This window comes from Bos mutus, chromosome 3 (assembly GCF_027580195.1).
Source record: "Bos mutus isolate GX-2022 chromosome 3, NWIPB_WYAK_1.1, whole genome shotgun sequence".
Lineage (NCBI taxonomy): Eukaryota > Metazoa > Chordata > Mammalia > Artiodactyla > Bovidae > Bos > Bos mutus.
The window spans coordinates 60,732,856-60,754,881 of NC_091619.1; positions in this window are offsets into that span (position 1 = coordinate 60,732,856).

Here is a 22,026-nt window from a genome sequence, read left to right on the forward strand (position 1 = left end):
AGACAGAGATCTTGCTCTTGAGTAAATGTCAAATGACTCTCAAGAGCTTTTGCACGCAAGGATACTTCAAGAGACATGCCTTGTAGGGAAATGATAACCATGTCTGAAAGGAAGAGCATGGGATCCAAAAAAAGCCGATGTGTATATAGAAGACTGGGGCTGAGACTGAGATCACGCCTTCCTATTTCTTAGTGAGAAAGTACTGATGATGGAATAATTTTATAATATCACACTTATTACAAAATAATGACAACTGCATGTACTTGTATATATATATGTGAAAAGTGAAAGTGTTAGTTCATCAGTCATATCCGACTCTTTGTGACCCCATGGACTGTAGCCCACCAGGCTCCCCTGTCTATGGAATTCTCCAGGCAAGGATGTTTGGAGTGGGTAGCCATTCCCTTCTCAAGGGGATCCTCCTGACCTAGGGACTGAACCTGTGTCTTCTGCATTTCAGGCGGATTCTTGACCATCTGAGTCACCAGAGAAGCCGTATATGTGTGTGTGTGTGTGTGTGTATATACTTAAATTAATTCTTTGGTAAAGATATATAGCATTAACCAAATTGATGAATTAATCAAGAACAAGAAGTCTAGATGCCAGAGTCCCAAGGTGTAGAACACTAATTCAGCCGTCACATAAAAACACACACTTAGTGGGTATGCCAAACTAAGCATTTCATCATATTTTTGGCACCCAGCAAAGACTGGCCTCAATTGAATCTGCTGTACATTCTGTAACTTGGATGATCACTACATGCCTATCAACTGAATGGGGTTACTCTCTGATTGGCATATTGCCAAGTAACCAAGTTTTAGAATAGCACAAATGTTAATTATATGTTTAATTTAACTGACACTTGTCCTTGGAGGCTGTCATTAAATGTTACAAGCTATGATGTGGAAACTATTATTACCTATTATTTATAGACAGGCAAAAATAAGAGAGAGAGAGAAAGGCTGAGAGTTTTAGAGGAATGATAGATTTGTAAGACTAGAGATTACTCCAGGCTTACCAGGTGGCTTAGTGGTAAAGAACTCACCTGCCGATGCAGGGGATACAGGAGTTTTGGGTTTGATCCCTGGGTTGAGAAGATCCCCTAGAGTAGGAAATGGCAACCCAATCCAGTATTCTTGCTTAGAAAATTCCATGGACAGAGGAGCCTTGCGGGCTACAGTCCATGGGGTCACAAAGAGTCACACACGACTGAGTGACTGAACACATGTGCATGAAGAGATTACACTGGCAAGCGAGAGCGCTATATTTCTTCCCTAGACAATTTATAGAAGGTGAAAACCCAGATCATTGAAGTGTTAGGTATGGTTTTACTAAATATCCACTTCGTCCATCATTTCATGTTGTGGGTATACTATACCACTCCTTTCCTGAGTAAAGTGGGAAAAAAAATACCTCTGAAGTAAAATGTTTGACCTTGAGAAGGCATCAATTTTAAAAATAAATTCTTTCAATGTAAAAATTTCATAATATTTTCTTCTACATTTAGTCTGCTCAAGAGAAAAAGTGTAATGAGGGAAGGTGTTCAGGTATAGATGAAACTAGATAGATAATGGGTCAATGATCATTGAATTTGGATAGCAGGTACATTAGGTTTTGTTATACTATTGTTTATTTTAGTGTAAATTCAGAATTTTCTGTAATAAGAAGTTAAAAGAAATTCAATTTAGAGAAGCATTTAGATACTTGTCCAAATTTATTGGGGCAAGTTAGCTCATTTTATACTGCAAAATTTGGCCATAAACAGGAGAATGGAAAGCTTATATTAATTACATTATATTACTATACTTATGTTAATGATCCCACTGTAACTATACCAAGTTCTCCTAAAATTGGAAAACAAAAAAATCCGTATGTATTTTTCTAGCTTCTGCATTCACAGGCAGTCTTTTTATAACAGCCATGGGTTTCTATGCTGAGTGCCAAATATGCTTGCCGTTTAGATCAAATTTAGATTTAACTAAAATAATTAGCCCTCCATTCTAATTCTAATGGAAATGTAAGACTCTTCACTATTCAGAGATAGTAGCACTATTAAATACTGCTGGTAACCGTGATTTATATGAAATAATTAACAGACTGTTTCTGTTGTAGATACATGCAGAATTTGTCCTAAACCAAAGGCGAAACAATAATAAAAACTACTGCCTTTTAACCTTTCCTTGAATTTAAATAAAAAATGTGTACTGGAACTGCACATTAATAAAGCCTGTTAAGCTTGGAAGAATATTTTACATTCATCTGTAGTTCATCAGACAGGTTCATGACCTCAGTAGAATTGCTCTAGCTCCTGCAGTTCTTAAGCCGGCATGGGGGATGACACAAAATATTATTTTATGATTAGAAAATTTTACTAAAATTGACAAAAACAAAGAAACACATTCCAATATTGAGTACATGCTCTGAAATTAGCACATATAAAACTAAAGATATTGAATGAATTGACTTTTATTCCTCGAGGTACCTTAGAAAGAAGTAACTAAAGAGAACTAAATATAACACAGTGGCTTTATCCTTAATGTAGGGAATTTAAGGGTCAGCCTCTACTTTTTGCCTGGAGGTACAAAGAGGGACTACATCTTGTTTCACAATTTTTCTGAGTTATATGGTAATGAAAAAAATATGTAATATTTTTAATTTAAAATATTTTTTTCTCAGAAAATGCTGTTTTGGAAGTATCCTAGTATTCATTTTTAATGGAACTTATCCCCAAATTTCCTGTTGAATGACACTGTATGAAAGTCATTACCATTCAGGGTATTGCTGCTAGCAGGTCCCACTAAAGTGGTAAGTTCTGTTGCATCTCTATCACTCAGCCTGAGAAAATTCCATCCACAGAGCTGATTCATGCTACTTCTTTGGATCTGCTACTGGCAGCACAATAAGGGATGAATGAAATAAGCACTCAGCAGCTGAATGCCCTTAAAGACCACTTGGGAACTTTATTTGGTGCCAAATGAAGTGACCTGCCAGTGTCAGCTGTGGGAAGCATATTGTACTGGGCTCTGCAGCCTGTCCTTGTTGCCTATTCATTTCTAAGGAAATTTTCAGGTATTGAATTTTAATCCATGATGCCCAATTATAATTTGGGACCCTTTTACATTACAGACTGGGCTTCACACCATTTGGCAATTAAGTCAGAGCCACCTAATATGTGATTTTAATTTCCGGAAAAGCAGGTGCTTCCTTTGGTAAGTCACCAGTCTCTGATTTTCCTTCCTTCTTTTCCTTAAACCATTTTCATTTTCATACCTCCTTACCCCGCTTCTGTAAGTATTCACTGCATGTTAGATGATTTTCCTATTTAAGCCTGTAGGGCTTCCCATAGACTTCTTTTAAAAGTGCTTATAACTTAAAATAAAACCATTCTGTAGATATCTGTTTGATCTCCACTTTGTAATAACTTACTACATTGCTTTTGAAAGCAATCTGAATAAAAACTTGTTTACAATATTATCTAGCACTTGCAATTATGAAGTGTGACTCCCGAGAAATAATTATTGTCTGCATTAACTTTTTCTTCTATTTTCACCAATTCAATAAAAGACTTCTTAACAATTAAAAAACTAACATATAGCTGATTCATATTGATGTTTGGTAGAAACCAAAACAATACTATAAAACAATTATAATTCAATTAAAAATAAATAAATTAATTAAAAAACTATTGTTTGAATTTCTTTAAGGCTCTATGTCTGCTGCAAACCTACTTAGTTGTTTAAAATACATATTTGAGAGGGCACCTTATAATTTGAAATACTCAAGTAATACAGTGCCTGATTTGGAGACAAATAGTATATAAATCAAGGGGCTTTCCAGATGGCGCAGTGGTGAAGAATCCACCTGTTAATGCAGAAGAAGCAGGAGATGCAGGTTCAATATACAGATCTGGAAGATCCTCTGGAGGAGGAAATGGCAACCCCATTCCAGTATTCTTGCCTGGAAAATCCCATGAACAGAGGAGCCTTGCGGGCTACAGTCCATGGGGTCGCAAAGAGTCAGACATGACTGAACGACTGAGCACACATGCACTATATAAATCGAACTGTACCTAAAAAGAGGTTCCCCTTCCATACACATGCACTAAGATGGTGTGGTCTTACCTTCTAAAACTACTTTGTGCAAGATTGAGCCATTACCAGTAGAGTCAATAAAGAGGAGATTGGGAAAAGACATGTCAGTGTGCTGATGATGACGGTTTGTTATTCCTTCTATCATGATGAATGAGCTGCCTGCTTCACTTTTGCCATTACCAGACATGAATTATAAAACACTGTTGAAATATTCTGGCTATGATGGTCACCAGTAGGGTTAAATTTAAGTCTTTGAGTATAGATAGACCTAAGTCATTGGAAAGGGAAGTAGGTAAAAGGGAGAGGAAGCCAAAAAAATAAATAAATCAACAGAATAGGAAAGGGTAAAAAGGAGCTTTGAAGCAATAGAAAGAGGAAGGTGTTGGAGGAATGGAAAGAAAAAAGAGTGCTTAAGTTCAGGACACTACTGAGTGTTCCCATCAATTGGCATAATCCAGTCAGCCTCTTGCTGTGCTCTGCAGGCTGCGACTACAGATGCCTCTGTGACCTTGCTGGGCTCCCTGGAATACTATTGTATGATCATCTGAGGATCAGTAAAACCTGATAGTCTTTAATGGGACCATGGGCAAATGCTTATTTTAAAAAGAGCAAAGCAACCAATTTCTGGATTTGAAAAATGAAAAATTGGAGAGCTCTGTAAAAACACAGTTGCTTATAAAAGTTATTTAATATTTCACTTAAAGAACTAGCTCTCCTAGAATATAATTCATTTGATTTGACTAAAACATACAGAATTGTATGTGGTAGTGTTTCACAAACTATATTCTGAAAAACATTCATATCCTGTTTCTTTAAAAAAGAGCATACCCTCATCAAATACATTTCAAGACACTAAACCATATTTGCTCTCTGGGTGAGTTGCAATATTTATTACTATATTATAGGCACTGAGAAGTCCTGCAATGAAAAAAAAAAGCTGTTTATTTTCGAACCCACCATTTTACAAAAAATTTGGCTTTGAAATTTTCCCTTTAAAACACCATTAAATGATTTGCATTCTCTGGAACACAGTTATAAAGCAGTATTAGTGTTTATGATTTTGTTGTTGTTGCTTTTGTTTTGAAAAGTAGAAATAGCTGAAATGCTATTTCTTATCTTTGGGACTAAATATTAAAGTTTACTACATCTGATTAATATTTACTTTGTTAAGTTGGATATGAAACTTATATCTTATGACATGTTCATTTTTACCATGTGTGTTTATTTTATTTTATTCTTTTGTATCCCCCATCAGTCTCTAAGAGGGCTTCCCAGGTGGCTTAGTAATAAAGAATCTGCCTGCCTAATGCAGGGGATGAAGGAGACACGGTTTTGATACCTGGGTCCGAAACATCCTCTGGAGAAGGAAATGGCAAACCACTCCAGTATTCTTGCCTGTTCTTGCCTGGGGAATCATTAGACAGAAGATTCTGGCAGGCTACAGTCCATGGGGTTGCAAAAGAATAGGACACGACTTAACAATTAAACAACAATATCAGCCTTTAAGTAGATTAAGGGCAAGGTCCATGTTTTGTTTTTCAAACACAAAAACTTGCACAGTGCTTGACATTTATAAATATTCAATAAATATTTGAATGAATGAGCAAACACTTTAGTAGATATCTTTAAGATACAGATATAACCACATTATAAGTTTCAAAAAAATAACTTCTGGCCTCAAAGTAAAAATAATAGAAATGAAGGTGAGAAAGACTAAATTGAACTGGTCTTTAATAACTTTGTCAGAGGCCAATAAATTCCTCACCAATTATTCCGTTGTCTGATGCTTCATTGCTCCTGTTTTCTGCTCTATTTGAAGTCAATGTTCATTCTATTCTATAATCTTCCAATTTGTTTTTAAATCTTTATATCTTCAATTATCTTTCAATAGCTATTTCTTACATGCCCTTTGCTTTTTCTAGAATGACTTCTTAAAAGCAAAACTAACAGTGAACTTCATGTATCACAATATTTTCTGACAAACTTATTGAAGAGACAAGAAAATGCAGTGAAGGCCTAACGGTGAGAAAAGTGTGATACAGAATAGGTGAAATGTTTAATTCATTCAACAAATATTTATTGAGTACCTATTCTATGCTGGCCGCAGTGCATAAAGTCTAGACAATTCAAGGTCAGCTGAAAATATGAAATATTCATCAGATAGATATCAACAGAATTAAGAATTATCTGAATTTCATCCCCACTAAATCAGTTTATACTCTAGAATGACTTGATATTTTTAGAACAATGATTTGATGGGTAAATTGTTTGTCTTATCTATTATGTTCTGTTTTTACTGAGGTTCATCTTTTCTATCTTGACAGTTCTGCCAACTTTCCCAAAATTGTACAATATTTTATGGGCAGGACAAAACCACTTAATAAGATTCTGTCACATAAAATTTAAAGTAATTTTTGTTACCTTACATCAAAGTAATAACTGTTCAAAAGTCTACATAAAGAATGATTTTACCAAGGATTGACAAACTATTCCCCATTGGCCAAATCTGATCTACCATATGTTTTTACAAATAAAGTTTTATTGTGAGACACACATGCCTAATAACTTAAATATGGTCTGTGACTGCTTTCATGCTCAAACAGTAAAGCTGAATAGTTGCAACAGGGACTGTATGACCTGCAAAGCTGAAAATGTATTTACTATTTGGCTCTTTACAGAAGTAGCATGCATAACCTTTGGAAATTTAGATTAGAGCATAATGGTAATTTGGGTGAGAGAAAAATGATGGATTACTAAAAAACGTTCAGCATCTCCTTTTGGATATAAAGTTGTTCCAACTTTGAATACGATGTGAATAGTATTCTGGAAATTCTTAAGTAATAAAAATAATAACCTTGTCATTAAAGATCTAAATCAGTAGCAGTAGATATCTCTTTCAGTGCTGTTCTTTTGTTCAATACAGTTATCTATAAGTACAGACATGAAAAGCTAGAATGCCCAAGTTTTGTAGTAATACGCTCTATGCTGGGAATATAGAGCTTGCCTTGGGAGGTAGTGTACTTTAACAGATACCACAGATGAACTCCAAGATGGTCTGTTTCCTGATATCCACTTACTTGTGTAGTTCCATCCTATGTAGAATAGGGCTGATTTGTGTAATCAATAGGATATTGCAGAAATTATGGAGTATGACTTCTGAGTCTAGGCTACAAAAGACATTGTGATTTCGGTTTAATTTTGGAAGAGCCAGCTACTATATCAAGAAAACACTCAAGCAGCTCTTCAGAGAGGTCCCAGGGCAAGGAACTAAGTCATTTGCTAACAGCAGAAGAGGACCTGAGGCATCTGAACAACACGTACGTGAGTGAGCCACCTTAAAAACAGACCCTCAAGCCCCAGTTAAGCCTTAAGATGACTGCAGCTCTCGCTGACATCCTGACTACAACCTCCTAAGAGTCAGGGATCCAGAATCACCCGGATAAATCACTTTTGAATTCCTGATCCTCAGAACCTACGAGATAATGCTGTTTTAAGTCACTAATTTTAGTGACTTAACAATAAATAATCAATCTTGTGTCTGAGAGTGTGGGGTCTGATGTCATATAGCTTCCATTTGAGCTTGCATCTACCACTTGCTAGATGTGTGACCTTGGGGAGATTATTTAACTATGTTATTTACTTTTCTCATCTGTAAAAATGGGGATATAATTGCTCCAATCTTACAGAACTGTTGTGAGGAATTCAATGAGATAATGAATGAAGACTTTCTGGCATGTAGTAATTGCTAAGTAAAGGTTAACAACTATTTGCTTTTAATTATTATGAGAACTAACTCCAAGTATTCACCTAAGAATGAGTTCAATGAGTTCACTTTTTTAGGACAACTAAGTGAATACATAGTAGAATAAAAAAGAAAAAAATACAAAAAGCTTTATCCCACATCCTAGAGTTTATTTATTTTAGGATACCTAAAGTAAATGTAGTAGATCAGTATAAAAAGCAATTAAGAGAAGACACCTATTATTAAGACACCTGAAAACAAAATACATATATACTATTGCATAATATTACATGCAAACAGTAGAGAATGAAGAACAAGCTGCTACCTCAAAATGTAAGTAAAACTATACAGTCTAACACTAGCTACAAATTTTAAAAAACAAAATGACATATGCAATTTTTAGTCTAATTTGCTGAAGCCTAAACCATAAATATCATTTTTTGGTAAAAGTAAAAGATAAATAGCAAAATAATACTACTCTTTGCAGATTGTTTGAGTTATCTAACCCTTCTTTAATCCAAGGGATTATTGAACAAAACCAATGTTCATTCAAAAACACTTACAAAATCTGTTGTGGATTACCAATATCATCAGTTAAACCTGTTTCAGATTTATTGCTTTCATTCAGGTTAAATAATAAAAGGGTCCATTTGTCCCACCACATGTATATACACGAATTTAGCTTTCATCATTCTCTACAAGTTTAATCCAGTGATTTATGTTTTTTAACGCATATTCAGGGAATCTCTTGAAGAAACGCATCTAGACAGACAGAAAACCTAGATGGGATTAATAGGATGTGTGCAGGATTTAAAACTGGTTGATTCAGTTCAGAGAAAGTTAAAAAGAGAAAAAGAACATAACATTGTAACCCTGCTTGAGGTTCTAATCATGTTAATGACTTTAGCAAAAGAGAACAGGATAAGGTCAAGAAAGTTCAGAGACAATGATCTCTGTTTCTAGAAATATGTTACATGGAAGAAAAGCCATTGCTTCAACTTCTCTTTGTTAACAGAGGGAAACACAACTCTGTTTTTCTTAGAGAAAAATCTACCTTCTATTTAAGCCATCATTTTAATGGTTAAATTTAAGATTTCAGAATTCTTGATTTTCTTTGTGAAGTCTTTGTATTTCATCAATACCACAGCCAGTGAAGAAACTGAGCAGGCTGACTTTTTTTTAAATGGTTTACAGCAAAGCAATATATTACTTTGAGATCCTCAGATAGCAAGTTCTCAGATACAAAAAAAAAAAAAAAAAAACTATGACTTATCTTATTATTGATGGCTTTGCACATTTAAACACATTCAGTTTAAGTCTCCCAAGAACAAATTGGAATATGAAGAGAAAAATCTTTTTCTCCCGGCAGAGTGAAGCCCATTCCACTCTATTAAGTATTTTGTTTCAATGACATTCTAATCTTTGCACACATTAAGAACTTCCTTTCATAATATTGTTTTGCTTAGTGAAGAGCATTTTAACAACTACGTTCTTTTCATTAACTTCTTTCCAAACACAGAGGACAAATGGAGACTTGATAAGCATATTTTAGTGCTTCATTGGACCTGATATGTAATCCTAAGTATATTCAACCTTCATTTTGTTATAACTTCCATAATTTAGTGGAACACCTTGGCATGAAATATTTTGTGTTCATTAACTTTTAGAGAAAAAGAGAATTACTATCTAATTGTCCGTATTTTTGACAGTGTATCAATTGCTCTACATATTTTTCTGATTAAACAGGTGAAAAAGACCATACATAAGGACATGGCAAATGGGAGATAAATTCAGTGCTGTGCAGCAGAACTTTGTGTGTGTGTGTGTGTTTAGTTGCTCAGTCATGTCTGACTCTTTGTGACCCCATAGACTGTAGCCCGGCAGGCTCCACTGTCCATGGGATTCTCCAGGCAAGAATACTGGAGTGGGCTGCCCATGGGGGATGATGGGAAATCTATTATAACTGTGCTGTCTACAGCACAGCTATGTAAGGCTACATATGGCTGTGGAACACTTGAAATATAGTTAGTGCAACTAAGGTACTGAATTTTAAATTTTACTTATTTTAATTTGTGGCTAACGTATCAACAATACAGAACTAGACAATTTATGACCAGATTTAAAAAAAAAAACCAACAGCTAATTCTACAACTGATTATCCTTATATTTAGCTCCTGACAGTCTTATTCCAACCTTGATAATGTTTAAAGTGATCAATCTTTGGGTTGTTTTTAAATATTATAAATTTAAATTTGCTAGAGAATGTCTGTCCTTTGAAATATTTTGCATATACAGACAATATGAGGTTTATTTAACTATTTTTTGAATAAAGTTGAGCAGCTCAGATGAAATTTAATTTAAATTTAGTTGTTTTCTACTTATGATTTATTAGTATAACTGAATATCTTCTTTGCTTCAAAATCATGAATAGTTTGAAATTTCCTCAAACAAGTATGAATAATTATTTTTAGAATAAATAAAATAGTCATATCATAATTTCCTACTTAAATGAGAAAGTATTTGTCTCAGGCAAAATATACTTTCAGATACCTAGGCTGGAAGAAGCACAAGCTGGAATCAAGATTGCCGGGAGAAATATCAATAACCTCAGATATGCAGATGATACCACCCTTATGGCAGAAAGTGAAGAGGAACTAAAAAGCCTCTTGATGAAAGTGAAAGAGGAGAGTGAAAAAGTTGGCTTAAAGCTCAACATTCAGAAAACGAAGATCATGGCATCTGGTCCCATCACTTCATGGCAAATAGATGGGGAAACAGTGGAAACAGTGGTTGACTTTATTTTTTGGGGCTCCAAACTCACTGCAGATGGTGACTGCAGCCATGAAATTAAAAGATGCTTACTCCTTGGAAGGAAAGTTATGACCAATGTAGATAGCACATTCAAAAGCAGAGACATTACTTTGCCAACAAAGGTCCATTTAGTCAACGCTATGGTTTTTCCAGTGGTCGTGTATGGATGTAAGAGTTGGACTGTGAAGAAAGCTGAGTGCCAAAAATTGATGTTTTTGAACTGTGGTGTTGAGAAGACTCTTGAGAATTCCTTGGACTGCAAGGAGATCCAACCAGTCCATCCTAAAGGAGATCAGTCCTGGGTGTTCATTGGAAGGACTGATGCTAAAGCTGAAACTCCCAATACTTTGGCCACCCAATGCAAAGAGCTGACTCATTTGAAAAGACCCTGCTGCTGGGAGGGATTGGGGGCAGAAGGAGAAGGGGACAAGAGAGGATGAGATGCCTGGATGGCATCACCAAATCAGTAGACGTGAGTCTGGGTGAACTCTGGGAGTTGGTGATGGACAGGGAGGCCTGGCATGCTGCAATTCACAGGGTCGCAAAGAGTTGGACATGACTGAGCAACTGAACTGAACTGAATATTAGATTATTTGCTTAAATGATGACTTGAGTTCTAATAAACCTGTGGAGTGAAAGGACATAACAAATTTATACAATTTTCAATAGACTCTTGCATTTTCATAACTGGCTGGGGTTTCACTTATTTTGTTAATATATATTGTACCTTTGTTACTCCAGTTGTGAAACTCTTAGGCCATCATTTCATCCTTTTCTAATCTCTTCCATGGTTATTACACGGTTATGGACAAGCCATTCAGATTTGGGCTTTTTGTTTGTTTGACTCCAGTTTAATGGGTAATACCATTATTATCTGCTGGTAAGTTATTTTAAAACTATATGATTGAACAAAAGTAATCAGGATCATCTTATGACAACCAACAATACTTGTGACGATAGGAATAGTTTCAAATTTCATGGAAACACCCTGGAATTCCTTTTCTTCTATAACTCTCTGTATGTAAAATTCTTGTTTTGTTTGAACTTATATATGCTACTACGACCATGGGATATGTGTATTTCAGTACTCTAAATTCCTTACTTTTCATTCTCAAATTTTGTTTTCCACAGCTCAGCTCTGCTGTGTACTTTATAAAGAGCTGCAATATCCTAACTATTCCAGCCCCAAATCTATTCTGCACTGCTTGTCAATCACATCACCTTCCAAGGTACTTCATTGCACACAAATCAAGTTTGAGTCATCTACTTCTAATCAATAGATCCTTATAGATTATTTTTAGTACACCTAAATAACTTCCCAGAAAACATCTCACCATCTCATTTCTAATGGGAAAACGTTAGATGAAATTTCAAGCAAGGCCACTAAAGAAGAAAGGCTAATGTTTTCTTCTGGTCCATTGGGGGCCTAAACTCCACGTACTTCTCACATGAAATGGGAAAATGCTTTCTCTCAAGTCAAATATACCCATAATAGAACATTTCAACTGAGGACTCTGGAATGAAAGATGGCTGAAGGAAGTTCACATCGCCAGATGGTTTCAACACTGCTGAAGCTTAAGTCTTTTATTGTAGACGAGGCAAGCAAGTTCTGAAATCACAAGTGCCTCTTTGAAACAAAACTGACTGGAAATAATTTTTTTCTTTCCTCTCTCTTTTGTAAATCAACAACAAATGTGGCTACTAATGGTACTCTGAATGCCATCAAAACACATTCCACTTATTATTCATAATCCAAAGATATTTATTGCTCTAATAAGATAGTTAAATAGTAAGCAAAGGAGCTGTTCTTAACAATCTATCCTGTTCTGTGGCTAAAGGGAGTATTGACAAAATTCATATTTGTATGTTGCATTTTGCAGTTAACAAAATACTCTCCTATAAGTCATCTTATTTAATCTTCATAGCTCCCCTGTAAGAGTTAGTGCATCCTTGAACCACAGTCAAGAAACTGAGGTTCTGATCAATAAGAAGTTGTCTGTGTTCAAACAGCTGGCATCTTTGAGATGCATCTTTTAAATACAGCAGAACATTCCAGAAGCTGCCTTCTTTCCATTACACAAAAAAGGATTACTTAGGTCTACCATTTTATTTTCTGATTTTGAAAATGAAAATGTAATTTTGAAAAGCAATGGATTTTTGTCTAGGTTACTCCCAGGCAGAATTATACTGTTTCTCAGGTCATGCTGTAGGCATGCTTCACTCTGCATAATATTAAACTCTGCCTGAATTAGAATGGAGACTGCTGAAGGCTTAAAGCTCAACATTCAGAAAACAAAGATCATGGCATCTGGTCCCATCACTTCATGGGAAATAGATGGGGAAACAGTGGAATCACTGCAGATGGTGACTGCAGCCATGAAATTAAAAGATGCTTACTCCTTGGAAGGAAAGTTACGACCAACCTAGATAGCATATTGAAAAGCAGAGACATTACTTTGCCAACAAAGGTCTGTCTAGTCAAGGCTATGGTTTTTCCAGTGGTCAGGTATGGATGTGAGAGTTGGACTGTCAAGAAAGCTGAGCGCCAAAGAATTGATGCTTTTGAATTGTGGTGTTGGAGATTCTTGAGAGTCTCTTGAGCTGCAAGGAGATCCAACCAGTCCATTCTGAAGGAGATCAGCCCTGGGATTTCTTTGGAAGGAATGATGCTAAAGCTGAAACTCCAATACTTTGGCCACCTCATGCGAAGAGTTGACTCATTGGAAAAGACTCTGATGCTGGGAGGGATTAGGGGCAGGAGGAGAAGGGGACAAGAGGATGAGATGGCTGGATGGCATCACCGACTCAATGGACATGAGTTTGGGTGAACTCTGGGAGTTGGTGATGGACAGGGAGGCCTGGCGTGTTGCAATTCATGGGGTCACAAAGAGTCAGACACAACTGAGCGACTGGACTAAACTGAACTGAAGGACATATATTTCAGGGGTTTGGCTAGAACCAGAGGTAGGCTAAGGTCAACTGAGCTTTTAATTCTCATATCCTCTGAGAATACTTTCTTGACTGTGACTGGTCCCTCAAAATGACTCTTGGTAATTCCCTGCCTCCTAGTATTCACAGAGCATCCCCTCCCCTGGAGTATGGGATGAACCTAGTGACTTGCTTCTTATATACATGAAGTATGGCAAGTGAGATAGTGTGTCACTTCTGAGGCCAGGTTACCAAAAGACTCTGGCTTCTGCCCTGCCCACTCTCTCTGTTGCTTTCCTGCTTGTACATCCTGATAGAAGCCCAGTTGCCATTGTCTTGGCTGCCTTGTAGAGAGGTCCACAGGGCCAGGAACAGAGAAATTTTCTAGGCAACAGCCGATGAGGAACTGAGGCCTTTTGTCCAGTAACCTATGAGGAACTGAATCTTGTCAATGACCATCTGAGTGAGCTTGGAAGTGGGTCCCCTTCTGGTCTCACCTTGAGGTGACTGTGGCTCTGGTGGTCACCCTGACTGCTGTCTTATGAGGACCTGATCCAGAGGACCCAGTTAAGCTGTGCCCAAATTCCTGAACCACTTAAACTGTAAGGCAAAATTTGTATTGCCTTAAACTGCTGACTTTCAGGGAGTAATTTGTTACACTGAATTATATAAATAATAATTGACTTAGAATTCCATTAACCTACCCTTTATGTACAAAATGCCCTTCTCACATTCTGGAAATAATCCTGGAAAAGGATTTAACATCAGTAACATGAAATCTGTACAATGGATAAGTTCATTGCTTTGGAGTTAGAAACTTCTGGGTTGTGTCTGGATTTGCCATTTACAGTCTCTGATACAATGGAGAAGTTATTTAATACCTCTAAATCTCCTTTTCTTCATCTGTGAAGTGATCTATCTATATGATAGATAGGTGGTTTTTTCCTTTAAAGTGAGGTCATAAAAGTAAAACAAAAATGTTTAACTTCCAGTAGCCACTCAGAGGGTTTCCCCAGTGGCTCAGTGGTAAAGAATTTTCCAGAAATGCAGGAGTTGCAGGAGAAGCAGTTTCGATCCCTGGGTTGGGAAGCTCCCCTGGAGGAGGGCATGACAACCCACTCCAATATTCTTGCCTGGAAAATCCCAGGGACAGAGGAGCCTGGAAGGCTACAGTCCATAGGGTTGCAAAAAGTTGGACATGACTGAAGCAATTGAGCAGCATGCATAGAAGCACTCAGAAAGTGCTATTTCTATGACAATTATTCTTTAATTTGAATTTTATTCTATTAACTATATTTGCATATTTTGCTTTTGCATTCCTAAAAGTCTTATTCCCATGGAAACGGTTAATAATTAATTACATCTTATGAATATCAATGAACTGTTATGAGCCAATCCTTGGAATAAGAGGAGTTTAGGGAACACACAGTGTGTGGGTGACTGCTTCCCTTATTTTTATATTGCTTACTGACAAGGCATGGTCATGTTAGGTGGCACTAAAAAACTATATTATTTCTCATACCTTAAACTCTACTTTCTCTGTATATTTGGGTGTAACTGCCATATTTTTGCATATACAAATACTTCATCAGGAAGAGGAAATTTGGTACTTATATATGATGTTTCTCTCTTGAGATTAAGCTTCTTATAGGCAGGATGGAGATTTACTAGATGAAATAGTGGGAATAGTAGCTTTAGAGTTAAGAGACTTGAATTTTATTTTCACTTTAGGTTGTAGATTTCTCCTTGAAAAAAAAGGGGGGTTAACTGTAAAGTTCTGTTATAGTCTGTATGCATTGTAACTGACCCAAGTATGTATAAAATGATGCCATCAGTGCCATGGGCTTCCCTGGTAGCTCTGTCAGTTAAGAGTCTGCTTCCAGTGCAGGAGACCCGGGTTCGATCCCTGGGTCCAGAAGATTCCCTGGAGAAGGAAATGGCAACCCACTCCAGTATTCTCGCCTGGAAAATCCTATGGACAGAGGAGTGTGGTGGGATACAGTCCATGAGGTCGCAAGAGTCAGACATAACTTAGTGACTAAACAAGGACAATCAGTGCCATATATGCCACTAATATGACAAACAAAACAAGTCAATTGTGTATTGATCATTCTTTCAGGGTCTCTTTTCTTTATCTCCTTTTTCTTCCTCTTTTTAGATAGTGTTTAAAAAAAAAAAGAGAAAGGTAATGAACCCCAAATGATTTTATTCTATTCCCTAAGTAATCAAAAACTTCCCTTTAAAAATGGAAATTATAGTGACCTGAATGCAAGGAGTTTGTCAGGGAAGAGCAATAAAAATCATTCTAAAATATTTTGCAAGACACAAAAATACTCTAAGTGCATGATAATAATTGGTGTGTAATGTCTTAAAATAGAAGCCAAGTTACAATGATTTTCATCAGAGGCTTCTCAAATCCTATGGGTGACATGAGCCCATTTCCTCTGTCACATTTCTGAAGAGATAATTACAGGAAACACTGTACATAGTTTAACATTCACAGGTCATATTGAGAAATGTTTATAGATATTGACAGCTAAACACCACGTATCACATTACCCGGCACAATGTGGCATCCACCTAACAATGAGTTCTGCAAATCAAAGGCAAAAAGTCAAGCTTTGCTTTTGTTATGAAGGAAACAAAAATATCCATGCAATGAGTCAATGAGTGAATGAATGAATGCATGAATGAAGGAATAAAATGCTTTCCAGAATTACAGATTTGTATGATATTATCTAAATATCATTAATGAAAACATTAATATTTCTCTTATACTATTTAAGTTTCTGGACGTTAACACCTTGGATTTAGAAATTAAACAACAATCAACCCAAGATAGGGAAAGCAATTCTCTAAAGACCTTACTAGAGAGAAAGTTACTGGAGAAGGCAATGGGCACCCACTCAAGTACTCTTGCCTGAAAAATTCCATGGACAGAGGAGCCTGGTGGGCTCCAGTCCATGGGGTCGCAAAGAGTTGGACACGACTGAGCAACTTCACTTTCACTTTTCCCCTTCCTGCTTTGGAAAAGGAAATGGCAACCCATTCCAGTGTTCTTGCCTGGAGAATCCCAGGGACAGGGCAGCCTGGTGGGCTGCTGTCTATGGGGTCGCACAGAGTCGGACACGACTGAAGTGACTTAGCAGCAGAGAGAGTAAATATTAAAATTTAATAATATTCACAGAATGTGGTCAAATATTTTTTAAAAAATTGAAAGAATTCATGTAGTTTACAAAAATATTAAAATTAAATTTACTAAAATCCTAAATAATAGAAATATCTACTAGAAAACAGCAGTAAATAAAACAAGTCTTTATATAAATTATATTTTACAGCTGAAAAAGTAAAATTTAATATTTAGGGCTAGTGGTAACAAATAAAATTTATTTAAATTTTATTGGACATAAGAAAAATTTTGATTGGACATAAAAATTTAAATGTGGATATAAACAAAAGTTGGCATTAAAAAAAGGTTAATTTTTTGATATCTGTTAGTTATATTAAATATGTACATTAACCATGTCAGTACCTTAAACATATAGAGTCTGGCTGTAACTATTTCCTAGTCTTTAAACGAAAATATATGTGGATGGAGTAGATATATGTACACATACTTGAGAATTTGCATATAGAAAAAGTTACTACTGTTTATAAGTAAACTATGTTTCTTACCTAAGAGTCTCAAGAAAAATTTAACTACTGTATATTTTATTTTTGCACTTCCTTCTTAAATGGCCTCTTTTTGCACAATTTGGTTTCCCCTTTCTACTTGTATTACCTCTGCCTTCTATTTATTATTTATTGCATCATACTTTACAACTAAAAATACATATTAATGATTGTGAATGTTGATTGCATTCCTTAGAAAACCATATATGCACTTGTTCATGTACCTTAAAAATTATATTTTTAGAGACAGAAAGAAGTGGAAGGGTGGTTGCCAAGGGCTGCAGGAGGTGGGTGGAGTGGGGGGTGGCATGGAAGGTTGTTGTTTGATGGGTACAGAATTTTCATTTTACAAAATGCAAAGAGTTCTGAAAATTGATCACACAACAATGTCAATGTACTTAATGCTATTGAAATGTAAATCTAAAAAGATGGTTAAGATGATAATATTGTGTTATTTCTTTTCCAATACAAAATAAAATAAGAAGAGCATAAAATATTTTGATGTATAAATATTTTAGCCTCTTCAAGAAAGATTTGAATCAGGAGTGCTTTTATTTAAGGAATGCAAACTTCTGTATTTTGTAATTTGCCCAGAAAGGCACAAAGTTTTGGCTGAACATAATAAAACAAAACTAAGCAAAATCTTGCTTTTCTAAGCTCAATATGGTCTTTGCTCATATTAGAGCTAGGCCAAGATAGAGAATGTTAATTGTTTCATGGAAATCCTATAACTAAAGTAATATCAATGCAAATTGAACATTTTTTTGTTGGATTTGAACAGAAAGAAAAAAAACAATGACAAGAGAGGAAAGGATTAAAAAATGAGAAATCTTACAACTAATATTTATTTAGTACCTATTATGGTTCAGGTTCTATTTCAGGTCCTTGGGCTATATTAATGAAATAAATGAACAGAAACCTCCACTCTCTTTAGGCTTACTTACATTCTTGTCGGGGGCAGAGCACTTGGGTAAAGGGAGTGAAGTGAAGTGAAGTTGCTCAGTCGTGTCCGACTCTTTGCGACCCCATGGACTGTAGCCTACTAGGCTCCTCCCTCCATGGGATTCTCCAGGCAAGCGTACTGGAGTGGGTTGCCATTCCCTTCTCCAGGGGATCTTCCCGACCCAGGGATCGAACCCGGGTCTCCCGCATTCCAGGCAGACGCTTTAACCTCTGAGCCACCAGCTGTACAGTATGTTAGAAGATTATACGTGCCAGGGTAAGAAAAACTGAGAGTGTGTATGGAGGCAGGTGAGGGGAGGTGTGATGCAAGTGGTATTATATAGGGGACAATGGCAGGCCAAGTTTTGTGGAAAAAGTGACATTTGACCACACACTTAAACTAAGGAAAATATCCCAGCAAATATCTGAAGGTAAAGCATTTGAGGCTTAGAAAATAAATTCAATGAAAGCCATAACATAGGAGTGTGTCTAGTACAATCAAGAAACTTCACAAAGATAAATGTGGCTGGAACAGAGGCAGCAAAGGGGTGAGGGAGGTGGGCTGGAGAAGAATGTGGCTGGGACTAGGGTAGTAGGGAAGATCATTGGGAGACCTGGAAGCCACTGTTAAGACTTTGACTCCTGACTGACCAAGCTTTCATCCTTGTAAGCACCTCCTCCTCTTCTTTTCCCCCCACTTCTTCCTTCTCCTTCTTCTTCCCCATTATCACCTTCATCTCCAAGACATTTACTGAACACATCTTAATTTGAATAATAATAAGTCTATAAGTTTGTGAGTATATTTTCAAAATTTTCTTACTCTCATCAATCATTTTCAGTCCAAAAATATGTCTTGAATTTCTAATATGTACAAAACTGTGTATTAGGCACAGTTTTATATTAAACTTTTATATTAAAAAAATAGAGGCTGTAGTAGTCTATTGGACACTTACTATAGAATATGATTGTCTAGACTGCTGTTGAACAGGGCACAATACTAAGTGTTTTATATGTACTAACTCACTTCATCCTTCCAGGAACCCTGTAAAATGGATGCTACTATTTTTCCATTTTATAAACGAAGAAAATGAAGCACAGAGAGATTAAATAACTCATCCAAGATACACAACAGTAATAGAATTAAAACTTGAGTCCAGGTAATTTTGACTTTAGAGTCTGTGTTCTTCGCCATTCACAATATTGCCTTCTGTTGTTACAATCCTTCATAATACCCAGGCTCTTTGAAATATTTTGCTGTGTCACTTGGTCATTCACCAAGTATTTATTAACATTCTACTGTTTGCTCAGCCTGGTTAGTTACAGGCATTGTAGAGACAGGGAGTGGCAAGCCTCAGGTAAGTGTCCTTGTATAAATTAGAAAAAGGTGTCTCTTCTTCTTGGTACTTAAATTTCTTCTGTCTAAAAACTACAGTAATGTTCTGATCTTTTAAGAGCATGATATTTAATTGTCATTATTGATTCTTGTCAGTTCTGTTCAGTTAAAAAATACACTTTGAATTCTAAACAAATGCAAAATGGTGAGGTAGGCACATTTAAAAAAACATGGGCCATAGCCTGTTGGGCACAGGCCACATACTGTGACACACAAGAGCACTATTGGACTGTACATGATACCAATTCTTCATAGTATTTATATGCTTCATGACTGACATTAATCAGTTATCTACTTAAAAGAGTTTTTTTCTCTCCTGAAGATCAGAGCATACCTATGCCATTAATTTTATATTAATTAGCACTTATCCTCAATAGATTTTAAACTGTGACTGGTTATTATTAATTCCATCTTCACAAATAAAAAAAAGGAGGTTCAAGGCTGCTAATGATAGGGCTGGTTTCAAATGCAAGAAGTTTTTACTCCAAAGCCTATCAGGCTACATTGTCTCTCTGCATGTGGTGGGAGGATGACTAACCCCCAACATCTCCTGCAGGCTGATGGAAAAATTGAAGGTGAACATTATGGAAGTAAGAGGGAACAGACGGCCAGAATGACAGCCTAGTGAAGATCCCACCTGTGTCAGATTCCAGCTTGCTTACGCCTACCCAGACCAGGCACAATGTCTATTGTTTAGCAGCCAACTCAAATGGCTGTACTCTGAACTATAATTTTAAATGTATGAAATAGTTCCAGAATTTGCTGCAACATTTATTATACCACTTTTCTTCTCCATCTGTACGTGCTTTTAGGCTTAGATATAGTGCTTTTGAAAGGGAAGTTTGAAGATATCAGGGGTATGAGATAAGAATAACAAACACAATCGGTAGTTAACCGGGTACCAGGGACTATTATAAGTACTTTATTGTATTAACTTTCTTAGGAAATGAGAATCAGGCCTTTTACCTCCCCCCTGTCCCCCCCACCCAAGAATGAATTTTAAGAGCCCAGGCCAAACTTGGAAATATACTGGAGCTGAAATGCTGGGTAAAGGAATAAATATAAAGGAATCTTTGCACTTCAAACTCTTCAATGTGGCAATGTGACCCTGAAGGCATTGTCAACAAACCAGTGGGTGAGATGTTTCAGTTATAGGAATAAGTGAAACTATGTTTAAAAGGTATTATGACTTCATATGGGGCTTCCCTGGTGGCTCAGATGGTAAAGAATCTGCCTGCAATGCTGGAGACCTGGGTCAGGAAGATCCCCTGGAGAAGGGAATGACTACCCACTCTAGTATTCTTGCCTGGACAACTCCATGGACAGAGGAGAATAATGGACTACAGTCCATGAGGTCACAAAGAGTCGGACATGACTGAGGAACTTTCATTCACACATACGACTTCAAATAATTCCTTCATTAAAATGATCATTTGTTTTTTACTTTTTCATGTAGTCTATAAATGACTAATTTGAGAAATAATCAATTGAAGGTGTTATCACAAAGAAAGTAAGACTTTCCTGTAACTGATGAAAATAATTTTTATGTTTTCTTAGTGAGTGCTTTTTAAAAATTCTTTTCCTTCTTAGAAAAACTCAAAACACCATGTCTATACTGTTTTACTTACCTTATTATAAGCCCTCAAGAACAAGAGCTAAGATTAATAACTGAGATTTTTAGAATTTACCATTCTACTTTGCACATAGAAGATTTCATTCATTTATTCATTAATGGCTTCTTGAGCACCTGTTATGTTCCAGCCATTGGGTTAGGCAAGGAGGTACGATGGTAACTAACACACAGTCCCTACTGAGACTGTCATTGTTATCAAGAAACTGGACAATAGATAGGCAATTTCATTAAGTAAAAAGACAATGAAGGACTATATCAGGGTGCTCAATAAATACAGAAGTACTACTCAATCTAAGGTGATCAGGGAGGACTTCCCAGAGAAGATTACAAATATTCTTGGGTCATAAAGATAGTAATAGTTGAGAAAGGGCAGGACCTTGGACAAGATTCAAGGTCTTGAACCTAATAGCAAGAGTTCAGTCTGTTCTGGCCACTTTAAATAGTTTTTATGTTTAGAAGGATAGTGAAGTCTTGACTGGTGAGACTAGAGACATAAGCAGGAGACAGTACATAAAGGGAACTCTGTCAACATTTGCTTTTGATGCTGATGAGGCCCTTGGTAAGTTCATGATTACAGCTAGAATCCCTACAGGTGTGGCTGAAAAGGTGTCCACACAGACTAGTCATTATGGCAATCACCAACTGCCTCTCACAGAGGGCAGAACAAAAGGCATCAGGTGTTCTCATTACAAGTTAATCCAGGGAGCAGTGTCAAATGGGTGAGGAATTCAGGAGTCATCTGTGTCTGAATCTGCCTGATATAATTGTCAGTATTAAAGGTGGAATCTGGTCAGTAGGTGGGAATTTTTGATAT